Below are 15,009 nucleotides of genomic sequence, written 5' to 3'. Positions count from 1 at the left end.
GACGTGGGTCCCATGCTCTCCATGCCACTGGAGTCAAGCTATCCTGGCTGATGAGGGGTGAATCCCTGAAACCAGTCCTATATTGTTTGTTTCCAGTCCAAGGAGTACCTGGCCTGGCAGTTCGGGCTGGACTGTTCTCATTGGGTGCAAACTGGAATGGCATGGGGAGCAGTAAAACAATGGATTTAGGACCAGATCTCTGTACTGGGGTGAATGTTTGACATTATTCAATGTTCTGTCCATCGATTGTTCTTTTTGCATTTGTCAAGCCGAGTGGGACGGGTATGTTCAGATGTGGGTCCCGTGCTCTCCATGCCACTGGAGTCAAGCTAGCCTAGCTGATGGGTGAAACCCCAAAACTGGTCCCAGGTTGCTTGTTTCCAGTCCAGGGAAGACCTGGCCTGGTAGTCCGGGATGAACTGTTCCCATAGGAAGCAGGGTCAAGACTGAGATGCATATAGCTGGGTTCAAACTTGCATGGCATGGGGAGCTAAAAAAACGATGGATTTAGACCCATATCTTTGTACTGGTGTGAATGTTTGACATTGTTCAACATTCTGTCCATCGATTGTTTTTGCATTTGTCAAGCTGAGTTGGACGGGTGTGCCCAGACATGGGCCCCATGCTCTCCATGCCACTGGAGTCAAGCTAGCCTGGCTGATGAGGGGTGAAACCCCGAAACCGGTCCCACGAAGCTTGTTTCCAGTTCAGGGAAGACCTGGCCTGGCAGTTCGGGATGGATTGTTCTCATAGGGAGCAGGATCAAGACCCATTTGCATATGGCTGGGTTCAAACTGGAATGGCACGGGGAGAAAAAAAACTATGGATTTAGGCCCAGATCCCTGTTTGGCGTGAATGTATGACATTGTTCTGCATTCTGTCCATCAATTGTTCTTTTTGCATGGGTCCAGAGAGGATGCATCAGCTTTGTTGGAGCAATGTCCTTAGGCCTCACTTCCAAGGGTCGGGACTGTAATGGCAGCACCTGGCAGAGCAGTCTCAAAGGTGGCAGATTCCAGGTGCAGAAGCAGATAAGTTGGAAGTCTTTTATGGCCCTGAGGCTCCAGATCAGGAGGCAAGCCAGCAAGTCCAGGAGTCACTCTGGGCTCAAGTAATGCAGGTCCAGTCCTTCTCACCCAGGTAGGGGAACAGCAGGCAGAAGGGCAGCAGAGAAAGGCAGGAGTCCAGCAAAGTAGCAGTCCAGCAGAATGGCAGTCCTTCAGGGAGCACATCAATCCTTCCTGGCAGAGTCTTCACCCGTACAGAAGTATACTACAGTGGTGATGTTGGAGGTCCAGTACTTATATCCTGTTGTGCCTTTGAAGTGGCGAGGCTTCAAAGACAAATCTTTGAAGTGCATAGGGGTTCTCCCTTCCTAACCAGGTCCAGGCACACTGCAGGGGGGTATGCAGCATTTTGTGAACGGAGAGCACACAGCCTATTCAGGTTTAAGATTTGTGAGGCTGGGTCTAGCTCCTACCTCCCATGCTCCCAGGATGGCCCATCAAGTCACACCTAAGCTCCCATTGTGTGTGGCTGTCTAGGAGGACTACACGAAGCCCAGCTGACACCCCCTCCAGATATGTATCAGGAACAGGCAGCAGGCACCAAATAGCTAAAGTAAGAAAATGCCAACTTCTTAAAAGTGGCATTTTCAGAATTGCAATTTAAAATCCGACTTCATCCATTAGTTGTGTTTTTAAATAGTGATTCCTGAGACAGTATACTTGGAAAGTCTATCTCTTCATAATTGGGAATTACAATTAAAAAATGTAATAAGGTACTGTCAATGTTATCTGATGGGAGAGAGAGGTCTTGCAGTGGTGAAAAACGAATTTGAGAGTTGTTCACTGCCAGGACATGCAAATCTTAAAAGTACATGTCATACCTTTTAAATGAATTACACCCTGCCCTCTGGTTTGTCTAGAGCCTACCTTAGGGCTTACATATATGTATAGAAAGGGAAGGTTTAGGCCTGGCAAGAGGTTTATCTTGCCAGATCGCAATGGCAGTGTAAACTGCACACACAGGTTCAGCAATGGCAGGTCGGATTCATAGTTAGAGGCCTACTTTAGTGGGTGGCACAATAAGTGCTGCAGACCCACTAGCAGCATTTAATTTTCAGGCCCTTGGCACATGTAGTGCACTTTAATAGGGACTTATCTGTAAATGTATGGCTCATTGGTAAATAATGGTTCATCCCCCAATTAGGGATGAGCCAATATTACCATGTTTAGGTGAGAGAGCACAAGCACCTTAGCACTGGTTAACAGTGGTAAAGTATGCAGAGCCCTAAAGCCAGCAAAAATGAGGTCAGAAAAAGGACATGAGGTAGGCAAACGTTTTGGGGGAAGACCATCCCGATGGCTGTCTGGTCTAACAGGTGGAAAGCCAGGAAGGTGAAAGGATTCATAGATGGGTGGATGTAAGAGAAGAGAGAACTTTTTCCAGGAAGGATAAGGCATCTTTGCTTTGCTCACTCTTAAAAGTTTGAGTCAAAGAATTGGGGGTGTATTTTAATTTTCTTGTGACTCTCTTACTCATAACTGTGTCTCACAGGTGGCAGTGAAAATCTCTAAAATATCAAGATAATTTTAGAAGAGTCCATCTACATATGAACTTCAGATGAGTGAGCTTGCATTATCTTTGTGAAGTAACCAATTGTATTTGATGATCTACAGCGGGTCTGCATGTCTGAGGGCTTTAAAGGAAATCATAAAGAGAAGAACCAGGGACATCTGACAATGGATCAGTCTAAAACATATTCTGCAGCCTCACTCAATGACCAGCATCATTTAAATATTGGCCATCCACCAAGTAAGCCCCACTGAGGAATACTCAGTTCACAAAGATATTCTGTATGCCCTGTGGTAAGCCCAGTAAGAAATGGAAACAAAAAATATTTTAAGCACTGCTAAAAATAGGAGCACGGGACAAAACTATTCAGTCATTTAAGTTGTCTTGGAAGCCATGATGCCTCAAAGCAATGTGGAATGGAGACAGCACATTGAAACTCCCACTAAGAGACAAGAAAGAAAGACACAATTTAAACTGAAACAAGGTTTAATCAGTATCTGTGCGTGGACAACATGTCTTACAAGTTAAATGGGTGTATAGCAAAGTACCAGACAGCAGTAAATATCATGGGCCCAAGAACCTACAAGGTGGAAAATGCAGTGTGCTAGGCAGATTCCAATGTTTTAAAGAGGAGTCATCATCAATAAACTTCTAGTTCCATAAACCTTGGAAAACATTTTATGTGCCAGCATAGACAAGCCAATGTATGGAAGACTAGAGTGGCATCCAAAAGTGAGCAGTGCACGATTGACTATTAACACTATTGGGCCTATTAGCATGGTGGGCAGATCGCCACCGCCCGACTGGTGGTGGCGATCCGCCCGCCAAAACACCCCGCCGGACGGCCATTTACCCCCGCCACATTAGCATGGCGGGGGTACCCCGGAGGACGGAAAGACTGTCCGGAGACTCCTCCATGGAAAGGCATGCAGTGTTTAAAGGCCCCCCCAGGGGGGTGGAGGGGTGGGGGGCTGCTCTTGGGGTGTACCCATGGTACCCCTCTACATTGGCATTTACAAGGTGGCAGACATCGCGCGGTGCCTGTCACGTTGTGCATGCTAATGCACAACGTGCATTTTCAACATTGTGGCGGGTGCTGCTTACAGCACCGCCCACCACAATGTTAAATATGCAGGATGTGATCCTAATTGGCATTGCGGGACCGCCGCACCACTGGTGGCCGGTCCCAGCACCGCTAGCGTGGCGGGCAGACTGAAGTCCACCCGCTATCCTAATGGGGGCCTATGTTTCTTCCTTTACTGAAGTTGCTGTGTATTGTTAAGGGAAAGTACATAGGGGCATATTTATCAATGTTTTGCTTTACCTTTGTGCCATGTAAGAGGGGGCGGAAGGACTCCACAATACTAAAGTAAGATTTCTGGATTAACGAAACACAGGCGTTACTCTGCCCCAGGGAGGTGTTCCATGGGTGAAACATGTGTGTTCCCATCGATTTTGGTGCATTTCCAGATTTACCATCACCGGTAGACCTGGGAATGCTTCAAAACGCTACGCCTCCCCAGGTGAGGCATAACGAGGAGAAATATTTTTAATCTGCCCACAATTGGTAACACCTTGTGGTGACAGAAAAAGTATTTACCCAAAAGCAATGCTCCAAATTGATTTACAAAATGCATAAGGAAAAAGAAAGAGTGAAATAGATAAAAAGCAGAAAAATACACAGATACATTATAAGAGAAAAGTAAACAAAATGTGTTGACATAGAGTTAGACTACAGTGAAATGTCAACCAAACACAGGGAGCCAGTAAGCGATTACATTATGACCAAAGAAGGCATTCTCTGCAGTGCGTGGCTGAGATCTCAAACTGGAGTAGGGTACAAAAACACCCAGCAAATTTGTATTTAAAAATCCCCAACCGACTATCTGATGCTGATGGGCTGCCTTCAATGAACAACACTGAAGCCTCTTGGTTAGATCATGGTCTCTGATGTGACTACCGGCAGAGTGCGCCTGAGGGCACTCGCATCGGAGTGGAGAACAAATAGTGAATTAGCTATTGACAGTCAAATACTTACTCCCTGGAGCTCTCGAGCTGCCTTTAAATTAAGGTTTAAGAGCTGACAAACCATTATGCTGTGGCGTCTGAAAAAAACCTCTCTGCATCATTGATTTGGAGAAGGAAGAGAACAGCAGGAAAAGTTCTTAGCTCAACTGCCTGTTCGTTGATACTTTACAATATTGTCAAAATAAAGGTTTTTAATTGCAGGGGAGGGGGCATGTGCCCCCTCTACTGACCCTTGTTAGGCCCTTGAGGAACCCATTCCCAGGGCATCAACTACAATTAAAGAGGAGGGGGGTCGCATAGCCTCCACCCCTGAGCCTATTTAGACCCTGGGGACCCCATCCCCGTGGCCTTTTTTCATGAAAGGGGAGATGGACCACCTGGCCCCCCTACCTGAGCCTTGTTAGGCCCTGGAGAGGTCTTCCACCAAGGCCCTTTCTTTAATTAAAGGGAAGGGGGCTACTTGGCCCCTTCAAAGAGTAATGTTAGGCCCTGGGAAGCACATTCATTTCTAAGGGCTGTTTATTATAATTAAAGGGAAGGGGAGCCATGACGCCCTCCTCCCAGAGCCTTCGTATGCCCAGGGGACTCCATTCCTCAGGGCATGTTTTTTTATTGAAAGGGCTCCCTCCCCGGGCCATGTTAGACCCTAGAGACCCCATCTCCCAGGGCAATTACTAAAAATAAAGGGAAGGGGGTCCACGTGGCCCCCTCCCCAAGCTTTGTTAAGCTGTGGGGATCCCACCTCATAGAGCCACTCATTTAAATAAAGGGGAGGAGGGACTCGAGGCCCCCCTCCTTGGGCTGATCCCACCACCCGGAGACACTCATTAAAATAGAGGGGAGGGGTGCTAAGCAGCCCACCTTCCAGAGCCCCAATACCTGGGGACCCCATCCCCAAGGTATTTATCAACAAGCATTTACAATGCAATCGGTCTCGTATTTTATTAAATTTTTGAAGACAGAGGTAGACAGTGGTAAACAAAATAAATACACAGTAGGAAAGGATTGATACAACATAGGGAGGGGTGTATTACGGTTCTTCAATATGGAGGGAAAGTAAGCACCAAACTGCATGACACACCAGATATGGCAGAACATGGAGAGAAATATTGCCTTTCAGCGGGAAATGGTATAGTCCAAAGTTCTATTTTTAATATAAAATCAGGCTCTTCGGTCATCATATCACTGAAAATACAAGATTTGAAAAAAATATTATTTTCTACAGGTGCTTGTGGAAGACAATTTCTATGGACTGGAATCTAGAGACTGCTAAAGTGATTCTGGTATTTTACAGACGTCTGCTGGTCGTTTTCTATCAAGAAAGTTAAATAGAGGCAGTTGCCAGAAAAAGAAAAAAAAGAAAGTCCCTCAGCAGAAAGCAATTCTGGTATTTTACTGACCTCAACTGGTCATTTTCTATCAAGCCAGTTAAATAGGGACAGTTGAACAAAAAAAGTCCCTAAACGGAAGCAGACAAGTCCTAGGGCTGATCTCAGGAGCCCAAAAATGCTCAACCTATTAATAAAGGGGAGGGGAGCTGTGTGGCCCTCCTCCTCAAGCCTTGCTAATCTCAGGGAACCCCACCCCCAGAACCACTCATTTAAAGGGGAGGAGGGACAAGGCTCCCCCCTCCTCTGCCACAGGTCCCTTATCATTTAAAGGTGGGTGCCCTGGTGCCCATCCTGGGCACCCACCCTATTCTCAATGAAGAGTTGCTGGGGGAGCCCTGCGGCCCAACCCGTTACTGCTCCCACCTGCATGAAGCAGCTACTAATTCTTCTCCCTCTGGGCAGGAGAAATATTTTATTCTGTTTCCCTTCCTGCATCAGCGCGAACAGGGAAACGGATCTTAATTCTGCTCTCAGCGGTTGGAAGCATTTTTAAAGCTCCTGCCCATTGGGAGTTGCTTGATGTTTGCTCCCTGTTGGTAGGCAATTCAAAAATACTTTTGCCAAGCAGGAGCAAACAGAGGTTTCTCGAGGGACATGTCATGGATCATGGAGGAGGGGCTGCTTGGCCCTCCTTCAATTATTCAATAATTTCAGCCACAGGGTTTGGTTTCCGGGATCTCTGATGTCTCAGCAAGGGGTTCGCGCATCATCCAAATACAATATTTATGCCCCCAGGGTGAGCTCCCCGGGGCCTCTGATGGCTCAGGAGGGGGATCGTGCTTCTCTCTCTCTCTCCATATAAAACATTTGTGGCCCTGGGGGTGGGCTCCCCAGGTCCGCTAATGGCTCTGGGTGGGGGGTTGCAAGCCTCTTGGTCAACTCCTTTGGGTCTGTAAAGGCTAAGTGAGTGGGGCTGGACTTCTTCCTTCCATTATTAGAACAAAGCAGCCCTGGCTGCCATTTTTGTTAAACTATCCAGCGGGAGTCCTGCTGGATTGCAGCAATTTTTTCCTATCCCTGCCCCCTTATATTTCTTTTTTTTAAACATGAACAGGACAAGGGTCGAAATCCCTTAGCACTTTAATGGCTGTTTGCAACATTTTTCACATGTTGCAGAGTGCTCACTCCTGCGGGAGTCTGACTCCCGGGGGAGTGAGATGGCCCAAGAGTGAAAAAGCTCCCAGCTTCAATCAGAACGATCTATTCATACATTGGTGCTCCCACGAGAGTCTCAAGAGACTCTTGCGGACCCAACCGTCCGGATATACAATTATTATTTAACCTTAATTTCTCAAAAAATACTGAAGGGATTTACACCAAAAAACTATCTGCGGACCAAGATCTAGCCTCCTGCTAAATTTGATGTCATTCCGTTCAATGTTTTTTTGCTGTAGCCCCTCTTCTAAAAGAAGTCTAAGGAAAATGCATGAGGATTTTGTGTTTTGAGCCCCCCTTTTTTCAGCCCCCGCTTGACAGCTCATCCCAAAACTTTCCGAGCACAAACTACTCAAAAAGTAACACCTTTTTAAAAATGTTTTGTGGAGACTCATCATACGGTGCCTAAGTCATTTGCAACACGAAAACACTTTTCCTAAGAAACAGCTTACCTAACTATAACTACCTAGAGACAATTGCTACTAGGTATGATAAGTATATATAGATATGTATATATTCACACAAAAAACAAAGAATACAGGGACGTTATAGTTAGGTTCGGATTTTACACATCACTGATGACATTATTGATGACATCATCAGTGACTGTTTTTTAAAAGTTTATGAGTGTTAAATATATATACTAAGGTGTATTGCTGAATTAGTGGGTGTATAAGTGTTTGTATGGATGACTCAGTGGGTGCATGAATGACTGTATTAGTGAGTGATTAGGTGTCCCAGAGAATGTATAGGTGGTTGGCTGGTTGTGTAAATGAGTGTATCTGTCTATCAGTTGATGTCTAAGTGTGTTAATGGGTACATGAATAGCTATATGGGTGATTGATTGGTTGTCTGACTACCTCTCTGGTTGTTTGTGTGTCTATGTGTGTGGGTGAAGAGGAGTGTTACTGCCTGTATGGATGAGTGTGTGGGTGAGTCAGTGGCTGTATGGGGTACTGTGTGCGTCTCAGAAGCTGTATGGGTAAGTGAGTGTCTGTATGGCTCTGTCAGTGAACGAATGCATGTGTCAGTATTGGTGAGTAACTGGGTATGTGAAAGGCAGTATAGGTGAGTGACAGGCTATATGAGGGACTGTATGCATGAGTGAGTGAACATGAGAGTGGCCATATGGATGAGTGGGTGCCTCTGTCACTAACTGTAAAGGTGAGTGAGTATGTGTTACTATTTGTATGAGTAAGTAAGTGGGTGTGAGTGTAACTGTTTGGGTGAGTAAGTGGCTGTGTGATTGACTGTATGGGTATGTGTTTAGGTTATTTCTATGGCTGACTCACTCAGTAGTGAGTGCCTGTATGGATGTAAGAGTGGATATGTCAATGGCTGTATTAGTGAGTGAGTGGGTGTATGAGTGGCAGTATGGGTGAACGAGTTGATGTGTGTGTAGATCTATGAATCAGTGAGTGGGTGTGTAAGTACTGGTATGGCTCTGTGAATGGGTTTGTGAATGGTTGTGTAGGAGTGGCAGTGGGTGTATAAAATATTCTATAGGGGTGTGAGTGGGTGCATCAGAGATGCTGTGGATGATGTAACCAATGATATCATCAGTGATGTCATTTGAGATGTCATGAGTGATGTAATATGTGAGGTCGTCATCAGTGCATTGCGGGTACAAGTTATAGTTTACTCAGGTAACTACAACAGCTGAATTTCTCTGGTTTTGTATGAGTAAAATCTGGTCCTAATTATAACGTCCCTGTAATTTTTATTTTTTTTAATTAATTTCTAAGGTTTTTAAAATTCTATTTGTAACTATAACGTCCCTGTATCCTTTGTTGTTTTTAGTGAATTTCTAAGGTTTTTTAACTAGCAGTCATGTTTCCAGGGTAGTAGAGAAAGGGGGCTGGGCCTGGCCTCTCAGGAATTCTGCTGCGTAGGGCTTACAGGAGGTACCAGGAGGGCTTATTGGTCCCCAAGGTCCCTCGGGAGCAAAGGGGACTTAATCCCCCAACTAGTAGTGCACCAGGAGGCTTGTTTGCAGAGTGGTGGAGAAAGGAGGCGTGGCCACTGCCAACTTCTCAGCAATCCTACGGTGTGGCACTTACTGGAGTAACAGGAGGGGTAGTTAGCCCATGGACATCCTTGGGGGCCAACTACCCCTCCTATTACCTCCAGTAAGTCCAATACAGCAGGATTGCTGAGATCTGATGGCAGGCCACCCCCCCTTTCTCCACCACTCTGCAAACGCTCCTCCTGACACACTGCTAGTAGGGGGATGAAGTCCCCTTGGTTATTGAGAATCCTTGGGGGCCAACTACCCCTCCTGTAACCTTCAGCAAGTCCCACACAGCGATTTGCAGAGAGGTTTTCAGTGACCATGCCCTTGGCCCTGATGAGCCCAGGGGACACCATGCCCCGGCCTATTTTCTTTACATTTTATTATAATATAACTGGAGGTGGGCTATGTGGCCCCCTCCCCAGGCCGATTTCTGGTAGGAGAACCCTTCCCGCGGCCTAGGACTTTATTTATTGTATAAAAAGTGAAGGGGGCCGCACGACCCCCCTTCCCAGGCTGATTTTGACCTCAGGGACCCCATCCCCCGGTGCGTGGCACTTTCTTCTTTTTGTTTTTAAAAAAAGGGAGGAGGTCCCTTTCCCCTGGTCATTTTCAACCACGGGAACCCCATCCTTGGGGCATGGCCTCTCGTTGGGGACTGTGGGTGGAAGCCTCCTATGGGAGCTGACATGGCTTTTTACACCCAGGGAGCTGCTCACATGCAGCTCCCTTGGTGCAAAAAGCAAAGTGTGCTCCACTTTGAACAAGCGAGAGCAAAATGCTCCTGCTTGTTCAAAGCGGAGCACAATGTTTTCTTTGGGATGGTAGGAGCAGTACACCCATCATCCCACAGCAAACTGCAGTGTCCCAGGGGTGGGCACCCTGGGACATTGCTGGAGCCACCCTAGGGGGAGGGGGCCCCCGGGGCCATTTACGGCTCCAGGAGGGGGGTGCATGGCCCCACTCCCATCTTAACAATAGCCCCGGTGAAGTGGTGGTCCCCAAGACATCGGAGCATGTGGCCCCCTCATTTAAGAATAGTAGCCCCATGTAGGTGACAGTCCCCAGGGCTGCATGGGGGCACCAAAACCTTAAACCTTAAATATAGAACCAGGGGGGTGGCAGTCCCCGGGGCTGCAGGGGGCTGCGTGGCCCTCTGCACTGCAGTATATTAGCCCTAGGGGGTAAACAACGTTTACCACAAAACTTTTTCCCCACAGGTAAGTACAATGTAGTCCTTACAACGACCGCATTGTAATTCCGCATACCATTACTCCGCAAGTTGGAACAACGACTTGCGGAGGGGGGGAGAAGGTGTTGGATTTAAAATCCAACACCTTCCCTACTGTCTGCACAGACTGGAGTTGGAATAGTAAATTATACTATTCCAACATCCAGCACCCCCCCTCCGCAAGTCATTGTTACGACTTGCGGGGTAATGGTATGCGGAATTACAATGCTATCGTTGTAACGACCGCGTTGTAATTCCCTGCAGGGAAAAAGACTGCAGGATAACAGCATATATTCGCCCTAGGGAGGTGGAGGTCCCCGGGGTTGCATAGGGGGGCTAGAGTCCACCCACGCATTTTAATTTACATGTAGCCCCAGGAAGGTGGTGGTCCCTGGGGCTGGGGGAACGGGGGGCCACATGGGCCCGCATTTCAGAGATTCAGCGCTGGTGGAGGTGCCAGTCTCCGGGGCTGCGGGGTGCCCACGTGGAGGCCCCCATCATTATCACTTATTGCCACCGGGTCCTGGCCCACCTGGGGGATTACTTAAATGAAACAGGGCAAACCTGTGATTTGTTTTTTTAAATTTTTGGTGGAATCCACAGATCCAATAGGACTTCTGCCTATTTTTTTTTGTTTTTAAATACTTTTTTTGGCCGTGGGGGTACCTGTGTTTCAGGGTGTTTCTACCCTGCCCCCTTTTCTTTATTTTAAATGTTTTTGCTTGTGACTCAGTTCAATCTGGAGGGTGCACAAATCTACCGCGGCCACAGTTATATATCTGAGAAATCTTTGAATTTCACAGGAACTACTGAATGGATTTACCCATTTAACAAAAAGAGTGCTTTCTGTCTAAAGTTTCCTATGGAAATTAATATGGAGAAAAAGCGTTTTGGGAACCCCCATTTTTCTCGGCCCCCGCTTGACGGGTCACCCTGAAACTTTTAACACAGCAGCTGAAGTGGCGGACTGGTTTTAGAAACTTTGTGAATATTCGTTAAACGCCGTTCAAGATATTGGCAAATGAAAAAACGCTCTTCCTATAGAAACTAGATCCTAACTATAACATTAACGAAACATTACAAAATTACTGCAAAAAATCAAATTCAGTAGTTATAGGTAAATGTGCTAAGTATAATTTGCTCTGCTATGATGCACTTTGTATGACCTCACATATTACATCACTGATGACATCTGAAATCTATGGCGGTGCAAGTTGAACTTATGTCAGTTAGGTATTCTTGGTAAATGTCAGTGATTTTTGATTTTAAACATAATTTCTAATATTTTTATTAGACGATATACTCATAACAACCATGTTAACCTTTATGTTTTTTTTGTGAATATAAATATTACTGTTGTTAAATTCTTGCTAAATACTATTTGGGTGTGCTGTTATATCACTGACTGTTGAGTCACATGCTTGGCAGTTTTAGTATTTCATTTCCTGTCTCAATTCATGGCAACAATTCAAAACATCAAGAGTTGGAAGAATACATTTAGATCTTTGCCCATTCAAGGTACCATCCTTCCTAGAGATGGATACTCCAGAAAAGCCAGGACCACATGCTCTCTTTATGGTATGTATAAATGGAGTTAAACATAATAAACCTATACCTCTGTTTATATGCTTAGTTCACAATATTTTGGTGACAATATTTTATAGGACAATATATTTGCACATGATATTCTGACAAACAACTCTAAACAGCAAAGTCGATAATATGTTTGTTTACATACGTAACAACTAGGTAAAAAAATAATCCCAGGAAATGGAGGGTTCCCAGCTCTTCTTCAAGTAAGAATTGTCTTGTGAATAGGAGCGATAGTAGCCCTTGCAGCTCACTCCGCACATCACAAGAGCAGCAGTAATAAACAACCCTGGGACAATGAATGAATAGGGGAAATCACAACACAGCAGTACCGTTAGGCTATAAAGATCTTTAAGGTCCAAGCCAAGTAAGTTAAAAAATAAACGTCAAATAACACAGTGGAAGTCACTCACTAGGAAAACGTGGGTTTATATGAAGTAAAAGGTATTCTGTAAAATTTTCACAAATAATCAAAGAATTATACATTGACCAAGAACAGCCCATAGATACTCTAGGTTGAGAGCCACTTAGAATGCATAAGTCACTTAGAATGCATTTTAAATCAGCAGAATGAACAATGTGGTCATCAGAGTTATGCTGAGATGAAATCATATTGCTGCTGATAGAGAGAGGGCAGGAAAGCACTGCACTTAACAATATATTTCATATATGTCATTTCCCAGCGTTGGCGCACAATCTGCTGCACCAATGCAGGCTCCCTTGCACCATGGTACAAGAGTGCCTGCATTGTCATTAGGATTGTTGTTGTGCAGGAAGGGACTCCTTCCTGTACAAAACAATCCTGAGAGACATTGTGTACAGAATGTAGAACACATAGAAAGAGGAGGTAACGAGGATAAATAAATATATTTCTCTTTGTTATTACTCACCTGGGGAAGCATAGCATTTTGATGCATTCCCAGGTTACCAGTGTTGGTAAGTCTGGGACTGCTCAAAATCCATAGGTGGATGCGTGGGAAAACCCACACTCCAACCATGGATTACTTTCCCAGGGCAAAGTAACGCAACGCAGTGATTTGCACTGCGTTGTGTTACTCTGGATTTATCAGGTCCTGCAGGGCTACCTTGTTAAATCTGACTTAGGCTTTGTGTCACCCTTGTGCCCCCTTGCATGGAGCACAGGCAAAGAAAATCCTACATAAATATGCCCCTTAATGTGCCACCAGAGAAAAGCCAATATATGGAAGTCGAGAGTAGTACAATTAATACTATGTTTAATGTTTCTTTACTGCTATTGCTATGTATTTTTAATTGAAACTACATAATTTGCAACATCTTGGGTGGCCATAAGAGTTTCTACCAAATAGCTAAGGTACAAGTTGAATGACAAAAACATAGGGAAAAAGAAAGAGTGAAATAGATAAAAAGCAGAATAAAATACTGATAAATTATACGAGAAAAGTAAACAAAATATGCTAACATAGTTGTAGTGTAGTGAATTGTCAACAAACATAGGAAGCCAGTAAGTAATTGCATTATGACCTCTGAAGGCATTCTCTGTAGTACGTGGCTGAGATCTCAAATTGGAGCATGGACAAAAACAACCAACAAAGTTATATTTAAAAATCCCCGACTGGCTCTTCAATGCAGCTGGGCTGCCTTCAAGAAAAGACACTGATAACTCTTGGTTAGATCGTGGTCTCTGATGTAACCCTCAGCAGAGTGCGCCTGAGGGCACTGGCATTGGAGTGGAGAACAAATAGTGAATTTGCTATTGACAATCAACTACTTACTCCCTCTACCTCCCAGCAGCTTTTAAATGAAAGTTTAAGTGTTCCCATCTTTTACACCATGGCCTTTGAAAAAACCTCTCTGTATGATTGGTTTGGAGCAGGAAGAGAACAGGAGGAAAAGTTCTTAACTCAACTGCCTGCTCGTTGGTATATTAAGTAAGAGGTATATTTCGTGTGGACTCAGAAGGTACGGATGAACTGTAAGTTTTGCTCCACTGCTTCCTTTGGCTCAGACTACTAGCGCTGCTGTGTACAAAAAGAAGCAAGCAGTCCCCAGCATGTGTTTAGGAATCCTTCAGGAATTTTGTCAGGAGTCAAACACATACACAGGTCAGCCTGCATGAAGGGTGAAAAATATCTTGGCACAGTATCCAACTTTCAAACTGCTGCCTAGTCCATGATTCTACTCCTGGTTCTTGGCAGCTGAATATAGTAGTGGAGTACATACCTTTTTACCTTAATCTCATTGGGAAAACTGCCATTAGTTCTCCCTGGTAACTTTATGTATTGGCTGGGCCCACTCATTCCCTGTTAGTAGGTGGTGCTTGTTCCCTCTTAGAGGTATGCTCAAATGTGCATCGGTAAATATGCAGTTGTGTGCGCATGCTGGGAGTTGCATGACTGAATATTGAGTTAATATATATATATATATATATATATTCACTGAAAAAACCATAGGTTTCAGGGGTGTTATAGTTAGCTGGACTTTTCACTTGTACTAAACCATTGAAATTCCCCCGTTATAGTTAGTTCAGCTAACTATAACTCGCGCGCCCGCAATGCACTGCTGATGACGTCACATATTACATCACTCATGACATGGTCAGTGACATCACTCATGACATCACTCATGACATCTCAAATGATATCACTGATGACATCATCCAGTAAATGTGTGTTTTTCTGAAAATTAAATATGTTTTATATATGTATATCTCAAGGTCGATGGAAGAATAAATGGGTATATAAGTGTCTAAATGGATGATTTGTTTTTGAAAAATTGATTGTGTAACTGACTGATTAAGTGTATCATAGTGAATACATGGCTAAGTGAGTAATGTTTAAATATGTAAATATCTGTATCAGTCTCTCACTTTGTGTATAACTGGCTGCATGGGTTGGTGAGTAGCTACATGGGTGTCTATATAGGTTATTAGTTGGTTTTTTGAGTATCAGTCTGAGTGTCTGCATGGTTCGGTGGGGGGTATTACGTAGTGCATAGGTGCATGAATGAGTGACTCACTGTTTGTATGTGTTGAAGACAGCATGTGT

Source organism: Triturus cristatus, chromosome 2_2 (genome assembly GCF_964204655.1).
Source record: "Triturus cristatus chromosome 2_2, aTriCri1.1, whole genome shotgun sequence".
NCBI classification, from domain to species: domain Eukaryota; kingdom Metazoa; phylum Chordata; class Amphibia; order Caudata; family Salamandridae; genus Triturus; species Triturus cristatus.
This window is presented reverse-complemented; position numbering follows the sequence as displayed.